Raw genomic sequence first — 14,049 nt, forward strand, 5'->3', positions numbered from 1 at the left:
CGCTGCTCCTTCAGACAGGGAAACCTGAGTTCAAATCCTACCTGATCTCTTCTTCTTATGAACTTTGATAGGTTTCTTAACTTCTCTAAGATGTACTTTTCTGTTCTGCAAAATGAGGATACTAATACTTACTTGAAAGTCTTATGGAGATTGTGGAAAATGACAAATATAAAGTTCCCAGCACGGAGCATGAATTTCCTAAAACTCTGCTTCTTTTCTTCTCTTGCCCTTTCTTCTGAGCAAGAAGCCAGCTCCTCTCAGATCTTCACAGTTGAATTCCACATTTATTTATTTAGGCCTTTTCATTGGCAAACAACATACTGAAGTTTGTGAGAGAGATCAATAATCAGACAAACTAGGCAGGGAGGCAAGATGTACTCATGGGGGAAAGTTAACAGGCTATAAATAAAATTTGTAAACGTCCAGTATTTAATATTAGGCATAAGCCACAAGGAAATCCACAGAAGGAGCAAGTTGCCTACGCTCCTGGGATTTAGGCTAACAAACGACTCGGCACAGGAGGCGAAAACAGAAACTGCTCCTGCTTTTTCAGTGGCCAGGACTCGCTTGGCTCTGTCAGGCACCTTCTCTGGTCCATGTTCATCACCAGATTGCCAACTGTCCCAATGATGACAGATGAAGAGAGATTTTTGGACAGGCTCTGTCTACTCAAAGTAGATATCTCTTAGGTACTATCTGTCTACTGGTTCAGGAAATAAGACAAATATACTTTTGAATGAATGTGCCCACCCAACAGTTTTGGAAGGTCAGCTCTGGATAAGACACAACAGTAGTTACCCCAAAGGCTGTCCTAGACACTGAAGGTGGGACTGTGTCTGGTGCCGCTTTTCTCACCCCAAATCTAACCCCAGCACCGGATACGCAAAGGCTTTTGACAGAAGGTGAGAAGATTATCCCGTGGCCCTGTAAACATTGCCCATGAATGTTCTTAAACTTCTAACTGGGACAGGCCCGGCTCCTCACTGAGATTAACACCTTCAGCCTGTTCAACTGCTCACGTGGCTGTGGCCTGCACACACAGTCTAACAAAGCTCCAGCCACCATTCCCAAAGGAGAACATGAACTTGATGTGATCCTATCACATTAAGTACAAAAAAATATGCAAAATTGCCTATCAACATAATACATTCACTTGCCTAAGATTCTAGTATCAAATGTCACATTCAAAGTCCCTGATAAAAGCAAAACAAGTGAGTAGTGACTAGGTCAACATTGCTTCTGGTTCTTTCCAAACGCTCTGGTACGAGGAAATTTAAATGAATAGGAGGTGGATTGCTCTTCGGACTTGGAGGTAAACATGAGCCAATAGTGTGACATAGATGCCAAAAAAAAAAAAAAACAAGGTCTTAGAATGGGTGAATTAATAGAAGTATAGTGTCATGAACAAAGGAGGCCACAGATATTCAAATATGAATATCCAAATATGAATATACCCCCCCTCCTCTACCTGAACTGGGGGATGCCTGCAGAGTGGTATTCCTCCTTTGGGTCAGTGAGGACATTCAGACAGAAGACAATCAGAAGCACAAACACTGTGTCATCTTAAAATGCTGCAAGAACCAGTATGAAGACAGCTAGATTTTACCATTTAGTCCCCAAAGCAGGACCCAGACTGAGACAGAAAAGCAACAGACACACCATTTTCAACCAAATGTGAGGGAGACCTTTCAAACAATTAAAGCCATTCAAAAACTGGAACGCTCTCATGAGGTAGTGAGTATCCTGTCACCGATAACATTCAAATAAAGGTGTCTTTCCACTTTCTGGGCTGGGTAGAGATTTAGGGGAACAGAGATTCTTCAAGCTTCAAGCCAGGTTTTGTAGAAAGCGTCCCACAGGACAGGGAGGTTAGACTGGGTGGCCTCAAATGACCGCATCGATGTAACCAGAAATTCTTGCTCCCTCAGTTTTTTTCTCTTATTACAATGGATAAGAATTTCCTGGGTCAGATTTTGATTGGGCACCTAATCACATCATTAACGCTTCCAGTCCTTCTCCCCAGCGGCAGGTCCCCTGCTCGGTGGCATCAGTGGCTCTTCCCTGCTCCTCCCTGACCCAAGTCACACCCACATTCTCGCTAGAAGTGGTGGACGGCAAACATCATCATGTATAATGCAGAAAGGGAATCATTGATTTTGTTCGGATTAGTCATCATAATGCCTTTCTCTTATATGTACTTAATCACAGTGGTTTCTCCAGAACGGAAAGCTTTCCTCTCCATAGAAGGATCTAAATAGCTCTCTGAACAGACACCAGCTGGGCAAACAGTGCAGAGAATTTCAGCGCAGTGTGATGAGAGCGACCACACCCACGGCCAAGGCCAAGCAGCCTCTCAACACAGCTGCCAAGTAATGAAGAGCTGCAGCGGGGAGAGGCTCCTTTTGATCTAACTGTAGGGCGCTTCTATGTCTTAAGAGAATGTTCCATCCAGCTCCGTGGCTAGTCACAAAGCCTGAAAATGATTAATGGACTGGAGCACCGGCCAGTGTTTCCCTTCCTGGACGAGAACCGGACGGAGCCGAGCAGCACGGGCGCAAGCAGGAAATAAAAGGACAGCTGGAGGCCGGGCTGCAGGCCACACTGAAGGGCTTCCTGGTAGACCTCATGGCTCTGCAGCCTCCCCTTCCCGCCCTGCCCCTTCTCGCTGTGCCTGTCTCTACACGGGGATGGTAAGGCCTTCTGTGTCTGACTGAGGGATGGATGCTGCCAAAGTGGGCAATCTTAAACACAGGAAACACAGAAGCCAGCATCAAGAAAGCGTGCTCTCTGCTCCAAAGGAGAGTACCTCGCAGCTTACATGGTGCGTGTCCCCCCCACCTCCAGGGTTGGCATAGTGAACCCAGAAGCTTCTCCCTGGGCACAGGACCACCCAGCTTCTTGCTCTGTTGGAAGAAGTATGAAGCCACATCTTCAATTGGCGTTCCCTCATTTAAGTGGAGTCAAGCCCTTTTTATCCTCAGACTCTGTGGTTGCCTTGACTGGGTAGGTAGTGTCTTTACATTGTGAATTTCCAAGTTATTAGCCACAAACTCACTCATTTCTTTGCAATCTGTACACGACATAGAACACACTCAGTTGGAAGCTGAGCCACATTCTGAAAGACTGCGCTGTCCCCATGTTGTGCCCAGCTCAGGCTACCGGACTGGGCCACATGAGTCGAATGGGCTCTGCCTGGTCTGAGTCTCCCCGTTGAATACTGACCAGGCTTTCAAATGCAGGACATGGTGAAAACAGCAGAACTATGAGACCCTGTGAACTAAAAACTAAATTAGATGTGTGTTCATTCGCCTCGGAGTCGACTTGGGCATTAGCTATGTCCACATTGAAGAAGTATAATCTGCAAGATGCTGACGTCAGTGGGTAAGGCCAGGGCACTCTTGGTGCAATAATGTGCGCCTCCTCTCTCTCCTCTGAAGCCTAAGCAAGGACAGTGCTCTGGAGAGACATGGGGAGGAAGAGAAGGAGGCAGGGGGAGGCTACATTATGGGCACAGAAAACCACATCTGAGCAGAAAGGGTGTCTGCCTAGAGCATGGCTGACTACTGTCCTATGCACACAGATGACGAGGGCAGATTCAGGAACGAGTTTCTGCTACCGCAGCTTGGACGATGGGCCGGGCCTCACGAGCACCCTTCCCTAGCTGTTCTCCCCTCCCTCTTTCCTGACTTTCTTCTCTAAGAGCTTCCATTGAGAAGCAGCTGTGTGGTGGGGAGGTGGCGTAGCTCCTGGGGCCTGAGTCCCCATTCCATACACGGGCAGGAGGCTCTTCTCCGCTGTGGGGTCAGAGCAAAGCCCTGAGCACCAGTTTCCACTTGCTCCACCCCGAGAGCAGTACCAGCACTCCAGGTGGCATCTCTCCTCTTGGACTCTGCCCATCCTCTCCTATGCTATTTCTGTAGGGCCTACCCTGGGAGGTCACTTTCTTCGTTTCAAGCATCTTTCAGTCTCTTCTTATGAACTGCTCCAAGTTCTCTCTACATTGATTACATACATCCATCAATTAGGTTTTTTTGCAGAGCTTGGCTTCCCTACATTGGTAAATGCCCACAGCCATTTTGCTGAAGAACCCAGGTGAAACAGAGAGCTCTCTGGCTCCCTGTCTGTCCTCCATGATCTCTGGCAAACACATTCTCCTCCACAGGCTGCTCCCTACATGTCAGAGGCGAGAAGCCAGTGACACGAGGTGTTTCTCACTGGGTACCAAGCACATGGATTCGTGAACACCATGACAATGCAGGAGGATGAGCCAACAACAGTTGGTGAGGAGATGTGAATTGGGGGGAGGATTCCTCAATGAATCCTCAGCATTGAACTTGGATGACTGGGTAGATGCCAAATGAGGGGAGAAAGACCAAGCCGAAGAGACCTGTTTAGATCTTCCCCCCAAAGTAACAGTTACCTGGAATGTTGCTCATCATCCCCTTGCTATACATATGTGCAGAGGTGTAACGATAAATGTTTAATAACCACCTCTCCAAAAACCAAAAGTGTGTGTGCATGTGTGTGTATCCCTATATAAGTTTTTTATACATTTTTGATACAAAGGACACATAGAACACAATTTGCAAATAATGATCAAATACATAAAATCCCATACATCCTGTTTGTAAATCACAGTTAGTTGACTCACGCAGTATTTTTTTGTTCAGTTTTGCCACACCTTCATAATTGCAGCCAACCTATGGCTGCAATGGAGAAACCAATGTAGTTCCAAGATAAATGTTGGTTGATATTTTGGTTTGCATTAACAAGTAAAAAGAAAGCAAACTGAACAAAGTATATGGTAGCAAGTCACCTTCTCATCAGTCATGTGAGCAATTTCTTTGTTGAATCAGACAAAAGTTCTCAAATATTGGGAGGCTATTTCCTCAATTCCTGTGCCAGTCACGATGTAACAGCCACAGACATAACCAACTTTTAAATTCAATCTGTTCATCATTATTAACATTTTGTCCACCATTTTGTTATGTCCACATGTGTATATTGATACAGAACAATCAAGCCTGGTTTGTAGCATTAGCTGGTCTCTTTCATGTCAGTTATAAGCTCTTCCCTGGTGGCCTATTTCAAGCTACCAAGGTGATGCCACCGAACACAGAGTTTGAAAGAGATTGTAGTAGCATGCCAGTATGTAGGATTTTCACCATACAGATAGAATAGACATAAATAACCTCAAAAGCATAGATAAGAGTAAAATTCAGTAAGATAACTAGGTGATGAGGTTAGCATATTTGTTACCATTGTCTTTAGTATAACATAAATATTCATAATTTTATTTTTAATGTTTGCTCTGCTTAACAACTGGCTTGCAAAGTTCCTGAAAGTTTAATTATTGGCTCTCATAAGCCAGTTCATGCCAGCTCTAACATGCCATTGTATAAAAATGGGTGGGATCATGCCATAGGTAATCTTCAGGGAGTGGTTTCATCACGTATCATGTTAGTCTTGTCTTTGGAGCCCCAGCACCATCCCACCCCCTTCTTTTTTTTTTTTTAAAGATTTTATTTATTTATTTGACAGACAGAGATCACAAGTAGGCAGAGAGGCAGGCAGAGAGAGAGAGAGAGGAGGAAGCAGGCTCCCCGCAGAGCAGAGAGCCAGATGTGGGGCTCTATCCCAGGACCCTGGGATCATGACCTGAGCCGAAGGCAGAGGCTTTAACCCACTGAGACACCCAGGTGCCCCCATCCCACCCCCTTCTTTGCTCTCAGCTCTGTCACAGGATGTAGAGGCCTAAGAACAACTCCCAGAATCCCTTCTGAACAGGGTTTCTATTCTCTTACCAATGAGAGGTGAATTGGAGGACAAAGGTGGATTTCCTCAACCTCAGGCAGCGATAATTACATGGGCTCTGCAGTAGCAATAGTGGCTGCCTGTGCCTTCTTGATACTCAGGGAGTACCCCCACCCTTGGGTTTTGCCCCTTCCCCAACCCTTCCAATAATTTTGTAGGACCTGACTTCCTGTATTCAACCCTTCGTGCTGAAAGTATGTAGAATGGTTTCTGGTTATCTGGTTTAAGACCGGGGTTTATCCATGTCCATACATGGAGCCCAGTCCCACCATTTTCCTTGTGGTATAATATTCTACTCTGGGATAGTATCACATAGGATTCCCCCCAGTTGGGCTCCATTTCACACCCTTGCTGCCCAGCCTTTGATGCTTTGAATATAGCCAGTGTACCCAGATTATACTACCATGAACAACAAGGCTCTGTTCTGGTGCCTACCCAAATGGCTCTCATGTTTACCCATTAGAGTCATCATTCCTTGCTCTTATCACCTCCACAGTGTCTTCTGTGGGTGAGCCAGCAGGCCTTGCTTTCTAGTCCATCAGCCTTGGCCTAACACTGTGTTGAAATGTGTTGAAGGAGGGTCTACTGGTAGTAGAGAAACTTGTTCCTATGGGTTAGTTTAAGACCACAGATGCAGCATGAAAAAAAAAATCATATAATAAAAATGTATTTCACCTTCTCACAGTAAATTAATGTTATATGTAAGATGTAACATAATTAGCAACATTCCACATATGTTCACTAGTTGATCAAACTCAGTCAGAACTTTTCTAGAAGTGCCCCCTGTCCTCACATAACCTGTGATAAGATGTACAGGAGAGAAGTTAATCTATTATCAGGAAGAAAAGAGAAGACTTTTCTTCCCTTGTCTGTGGGCCCAAGTCTTATTCACCCTTCAAAACCCAGTTCGGATATCTTCTCCATGAAGCCTTCTCAAACATTACCAATCTGAGATATCTTGCTCCATATCCTCTATGCCTTGTATATAATTCTTTATACCCTTGAGGGATAAGATACTGTCTTCCCCCCAAAGAAGAAATTTGCTTACCACTTATTATTAAGAGCATTGGAATGCCCAAGTTCTGTGTTCCTTAGCTGTGCTGTAAACCCACTTCATGCTTAATATCTACCTAGGCACCCTCATGTCGCCCCATAGGACTTATGGGATAAAAGGAATCCATGTCAACATCATGCTCATTCCACTTGCTATGCCATGAATAACAAGTCCTTTGTCTTTGGCCCAGAAGCCTTGTGTCTTCTGCTGGCATCCATGAAACAGTAACAGGCTAATGTATTAGCTTGTAGGTAGATCACAACCCCAGACCATTCACATATACTTGACTGAGCTTGTGTCTTTTCATCCTCAGGAGCTCCAGAATCAAGCAGAGGTCCTAATTAGTATATACTTGGAGTTTAATCAAGTTGAATTGACTAGACCAAAGACAAGGAAAGTTTCTTCTTCTCAGTACCTTATAGCCCAATGTTTCTCAACGATAGTACTATTGACATTTGGGGCTACATCATTCTTTCTTGTGGAGGATTGTCCTCTGCAATGTAGGATCTTTAGCAACACTTGCCCCTACCCAGTTGATGCCACTTAACACCCACTCCCCTATTGTGGCAAACATCAGTATTTCCAGATATTGCCAAGTGTTCCCTGGGGAGGCAATATCACTCTCCCCCAAGAAGCGCTGGAGTAGCCTATCCCAAGGATGCAGGAGACAATTAGAAGAGCAAGCAAAGGGGTCTTAACTAAATGATAATTTAGCATAGTCTGAAACTTTAATGCATTGGAGAGAGATATAAAATACTGTATAGTCTATTATATCTCAGCAAAACTGAGGGGGAAATATTGTTCTTAACTGCTTTTTCACAGCCTAACAGTAAACACAACTACTGTAAGCACCATGGCATAGGTGCTATACAGGGGCCATCAGCTAGATCACCACAATTGTACTCTCCTGTAATTCTGTGAAATAAGCATTTCGCATTATAGGAAACTGAGAGTTGAGTGGCTCATGCAAGTGGAATAGTTTAGACTTGAATACAGAGCTGTGAATCTCCAACACTCTTGCCCGTAATTATTAACCTTGTGTTATAATCCCGCAAAGAAAGGGGATGTCAGCCTGGTGGCTGGAAGTCATGAAATGGAAAGTCAAAGTCTATCTTACGGAAAAAAAAAATCAAACTCATGTGTCAATACCAGTCTCTTCAGGGTTAAAAAATACATAACACTTTAGATATTTTAAGTGGGCACATTAAGTGCCAAAATCTTTAAAAACATACACATTAATTCCTACATAAAGTGTTCAAATATAAGACCTCATGGGCTGCTCTCTTTTCTGTATCCAAAAAAATGCCAACCATCCACTCCAGAAAGGAGAAAAGTGCCAAAACCTGTTTGAACGCGGCAAACATGAATCAGAACTTAAGTGGAGTAACTTCTCCATCTGGTGGCAGGTTAAAGAACTGTCCCTAAAACACATCGCAAAGAATGCTCTGAATGAGTGTCCAACTCATTCCCAACTGAGTCAGACACTGGTCAATATCAGATTTTGGCAATTTGGAGAACAAAAAAATTACTAATTACCTATGGAATTACTAAGCTGAGTAACTTCTAAAGAAAAACACTGTTTCAACTTTATTTAAAACTTTTCCTGAGAAACTAACATACTCAAACACCCTCCTTCCTTAAGTAGATTTGGTCCATCCAATGGATGTGGTCCAGAAGGATCGATTCCCTACATCCTAATGCTCAGAAATACTTTTAATGCACTATAGTGTTTCTTCTTGGAGGCAGAGATAGACAGCAAGAAAGGAAGTGGGAAAGAGAAGGAATGGAAGAGAGGGGAAGTCTTTGCCATATTCTATGGGGAGCCAAAAACCATAATTCTATTAAACATATATATAAGGAGGCTGCCTGGGTGGCACAGTTAGTTAAGCACCCAACTCTTGGTTTCTGCTCTGATCATAATCCCAGGGTTGTGGGATCAAGCCCCTCATCAGGCTCCACACCCAGTACAGAGTCTGCTTGAGATTCTCTCTCTCTCCCTCTCCCTCTACCCCCCTGTTCTTGCTCTCTCTCTGTCTCTAAAATATATAAATAAATATTCAAATACACACACACACATACATACATACATACATACACACACACAAACACACATACACACACATACATACATATGGGGGTGCCTGCATGGCTCAGTCATTTAAGCATCCAAATCTTGATTTCCACTCAGGTCATGATCTCAGTATTATGAGATCAAGCCCCAGGGCAGACTCCATACTCAGTGGGGAGTCTGCTTGAGATTCTCTCTCAATTTCTGCCCCTCCCCACTACATTTTCTCTAAAATAAATAAATCTGTAAAATATATATGTATATTTGCCAAAGATATAAAACTATGTAAGTCAGTTTCAGGAATCCTGAAAAATACCATCTAGAAAAATGATGACTTCTCAACTAAAATAATAAATTTATTTAAAAGTGAAATTAATGGGGGTACCTGGTGGCTCAACTGGTTAAGGGTCTGACTCTTGGTTTTGGCTCAGGTCATGATCTCATGGGTTGTCAGATTGAGCCCCAACTTGGACTGCCGGCTCAGCAGGGGGACTGCTTGGGGGATTCTCTCCCTCTGCCCCTCCCCCACTCTCTCTCTCTCTCTCTCTCTAAAAAAAAAAAAAAAACATATCATTTTTTAAAGTGAAACTAATAAAAAGAAGTTATTGTTTAAAAGTTAAAAGGTGGGGATAAATAAATAAATAAATAAATAAAAGTGAAATTAGTTCCCAATACTAAGATACACATGGATAACTCATGCTGATAAAAAAATATAAAATCTTTCTCCAATTAGTTTGTTTCCAATATAAATGTCTCATATCACCACTCCTCAAATCTTTAAATTTCACTTTCTCTTCAAAGTAATATCACAGGGAAATCTAAAACACATTTTCATTAATCTAACAAATGTTTTATTGAGCACCTACTATGGGCCAGGCATGAAGATATAGAAGGGAACACATATGTCCGTGCTATGATGGGGCCTACATTCTAACGGGGGAACAGACAATCCACAGGCTCTGTACCAAGTGTGAGGCACCATCTCATTTCATTTTCACAGCTCTGTGTGGTGGGTCTTATTATCCCCATTTTACACATGAGGTTGAGTGGCTTACCCAAAGACTCAGAGAATAAGTGGCAGGAGTAGGATTCAAAATCATGTATCTTCTCCAACGCCCAGCTCTTAAGCCCTATACCATCCAGCTACCTTTCAACAGTAAAGCAGGCAGGACACAATAAGTGCTAAGAAGAAGGAGGAAGAAGTTGAAGGAGAAGAAGAAGAATTGTGTGGGGCACAATGCCAGGCCCTAGGGGATGCAGGGTGATTCGCCCCTGCCCCAGGACCTGGAGCAGCATCTGCCTGCAGGGACAGGTACATGAGACTTCCAGGCCCAAGATCATACCCATCTGCTCACCAGCATTCACTAACCATAACAAATTCTCCCAAACTTGACTCTAGCACTCTGGGGGGAGAAATCTGTCTTAGAAATTATAACTAAAATGAACTTGAACAAAAAGACTAACATCAGGAGGGTCATCAACAGATCCTGCGATTTCCCCACCGATGGGGTGCAGGGTAGGAGGGTAGTTAGGCTGGGGCAATGGATTTCATGGGGCCTTCCCCTCCCCCACTTATTCACTGACGGAAGCCAATTACTGGAATTTTTAGGTGGCCAAATACAGAGATTGAAGTGGAGGTCTTGCTTCTGTATTAAGGGTGCATGTTGAAAGGCTCAGCGATGCAGAACACAGAATGAGGAATGAAAACTTACAAAAGACAGATGTAAAGTCACCACTTCTGTCTATCACATGCCTCCAATGGTATCCTAAATTTAGGACTTCATCTAACAAAAACCAGAGTTGACATCAGAGGAGAAACCCCACTGCCAACACCACTATTAAGGCCCATTACTCCCGACCATTTCTGGCAAACCTTTGTTTCCCACTTCTTGTCTAAAGCACACTGTTTGCTTGGCAAGAGCTAGGAGACATGAGAACCTCCTACAGCAAATGTTGATATAGAGAAAATGCCCTAAGTGACCAATGGTGTTTATCCAGGTATTATTTCTGCCACCTGTACCAAGTTTGCCAAGTAGGTGGGGTGGGTCACTCTCTTGTGTGCATTCAGTCTGAGTTTCCCAGATACCACTTCTTAGATTTAACAGGGAACACAAATCTAATTGTCCCTCTCTTCACTTAAACCATAAGGATTCCCAAGTAGGTCCTAGCTGTGAACCATAGGAATGATTCCTGTGCATTTAAACCGTCTGTGTGCCTGGCCAAAGTGGCCCCCTGAAGCCAGAGGCAGCAGGCTTTATGATCAGGATGTTCTGGGGTCTTGCAAACACAACCAACATTCCAGAATTCTCCCTGTTGGCAGACGTCCGTTTGGGTGCTCTCACTCCCACTTGCTCGATACCAACGAGCAGGCCTCTGAGTTCTGACTCCTGTTCTGCAGCCAAATTGCTGACTTCCGTTAAAAAAAAAAACCCTCATAAAGTGCCCTTTGTGGGCACAATTGTCGGTGTCCATTTACTCTGAGACATACTTGGCTTCCACAGACATGGGGGAGAAAATGTGACAAAAATAAGCCCAGGAAAGGACACAATTATAAATGTACATAGGAGCAAGCTACTCCAGAATCATAGATAAATCTTAAAATAAGATTTCTAAATGGGATGCCTGGGTGGTTCAGTGGGTTAAGCCTCTGCCTTCAGCTCAGGTCATGATCTCAGGGTCCTGGGATGGAGCCCCGCATCAGGCTCCTACTCAACGGGGAGCCTGCTTCCCCCTCTTTCTCTCTGCCTGCCTCTCTGCCTACTTGTGATCTCTCTGTGTCAAATAAATAAATAAAATCTTAAAAAAAAAAAAAAAGATTTCTAAACATCATGGAAAATGTTAAGGTTTCTTTCATGAACTTGACTTTTTTTGCTTTAGGCTATATTATCATGAACTCAACTTTTTTTTCTTTTGGCTATATTTTCATTTCATAGCACTTATCACAATTGTGATTAGTGAATTAGCTGGCAGTTCCTGCGTAGCTCAATCAGTTAAGCCTCTGCCTTTGGCTCAGGTCATGATCTTGGGGCCCTGGGATCGAGCCCCATATCTGGCTCCCTGCTCAGTGGGGAGCCTGATTCTCCCTCTCCCCATACCTCATCCCTCTGCTCTCTCTCTCTCTCCCAAATAAATAAATCTTTTTAAAAAATGAATTATCTGCATAATTTCTAATTTAATGTCAGTCTCCCTGGTTATTCTATAACTCCTCAGGGGAGGACCCAAGACTGATTTGTTTACACTCCAGCTGCCCTGTCCCCTGACTGGCATGTTGCAAGGGCTCACTATCTTTGAATAGTGCTATGATTTATTTCAATGTGTCACCTATTTCAGAATCACTATGCTTTTCATTTCCTAGCTTGGTCACCATGCTACAGTTACGCAAGATGGTGCAAGAGTGACAGGTATATGGGACTTGCCTGTATTTTTTTTTTTTTAACTTGCTGTGAATCTATGACTATTCAGAATCTTTTATTTCACCTAAACAGTGGGACTTCCATTTTCTCTCACATGCACACACCACAAAATGCTCTTGGCTTGCTGGATTTCCCCAGTGTCTTCTCTTCCACCAGTTCTTCTTCTAACATCTGACATCCTGTAGAAGAGCTAGAAGCTCCTCCTTTTTTCCCTTCCACCCTTGACAGAGCAGATCACTTTGTACAACAGTGACCCCCCTAACAGCCAGCCAAAATGCCAAGTATGAAGGCAATTTTCGTACAATGTATCCCTCTGTCATCTTTACAGGGACACCACCAAGAGCTGTCACATGGTAATTTTCAGTAAGAACAAGATGGAATACCAAGGGTCAGGGAGAGATGTTACATTGATGAGCCAATCATTTCCTCAAGACGGTTGGTTGGCAATACAGTCCAGAACATGCATGTCAAGGTTCACAGTCGATGAACCACACTCCTGAGTACTATGTGGCCACATCTGTGACAGCCTCATAATACACAAAGAATCAGGTCAGCACCCAGCTGCCAAGAGCCTCAGAAAACTGTACAAAGTTCATTAAAATCAAAATAAAAGCTGCCCATGTCACAATATTTGGATAATTCTCACCTTTCCTCCCCAAAAGCCACCTCTGGCTAAAGTTTGACACTACTGGTTTGAATCGCCCAATCAGATTCAAACCTTTAAACAAACCACTGAACAGATATTAACTTCTCTGTAGGCCTGGGAACACAATCCAGCCCTGCTGGACGTAAAGGTTGGTTCAGTAAGTAGGGGCAGAGCTGAATCAGGATTGCAGAGAGTTCTCAGGAAGTGAGTTTACCAGCTGCCCATACTGACCCTGACCTCCATCCACTCTCTGTGGTTCTTCGTCCTCCTGCTTGATGACCTCCTCCACAGGGGGGGAAAAAATCCTGCCTTAACATTAACGTCAGTCTCTGTGGGTTGGAAGACAAGAGCTGTTTGGCTTTCTAATACTGTCACAGGCTCCAAGCATTACCCACAGTTGACTCTTGTTGTAAACACAATGGTAAAGCAGAAATTCAAGGGGGAAAACAACTCTGAGAGGCTCTCTAAACAGTAAGGCTGGGTTCCCAGGAAAAAGAAAAAGAACTGAAAACTAATCTTCATTACCTCCTGGATGAAAGTGGCAGGGAGGGAAAGAGCCAAGAGGAGGAGAGAGAAATGGTCTTCATTTAAAATATTTCAAAATGGCAGCATGATCAAGACTTATGTCCCCACTTCCAGGCAGTGACTCCAGAGAGGGCCAAATGGCTCATTCGCTCGTAGACTTCTCAGCAGAAAAGTAATGTCCTTTCATATAGCATTTATAAATCAGTAAAGTATTTTCACATATGGACACTCAAAGTGTCAGCAGCCCTGAAATATTATTATACCCACTTTATAGATGATGAAACTAAGACTCACAGAGACATAGTCAGCAGGAAGTAGCAGAACCAGGAATACAGTGGGACCATTTGGCTGCTCAGTAGGGACATGAAAGAAGCAGGGGACAACCATTGTGGTATTCTTTGAGGAAAAGGAAATAAAGCATAGTCCTAACAGTTTATTTTTGCTCATTTCCCTTGCTATAGGAGACATATCTAGAAAAATGTTGCCATAGTCAATGTTAGAGAAAATACTGCCTGTGTGATCTTCTAGG

The 14,049-nt window shown here is 43.6% G+C and overlaps 1 long non-coding RNA gene across 1 annotated transcript in view; it reads right to left on the reverse strand.

Moving 5' to 3' along the window:
- Positions 1–14,049, reverse strand: part of LOC131825349 (uncharacterized) — a 77,873-nt gene that overhangs the window by 57,140 nt on the left and 6,684 nt on the right. The window lies entirely within an intron of this gene.

This window comes from Mustela lutreola, chromosome 2 (genome assembly GCF_030435805.1).
Source record: "Mustela lutreola isolate mMusLut2 chromosome 2, mMusLut2.pri, whole genome shotgun sequence".
NCBI lineage: Eukaryota > Metazoa > Chordata > Mammalia > Carnivora > Mustelidae > Mustela > Mustela lutreola.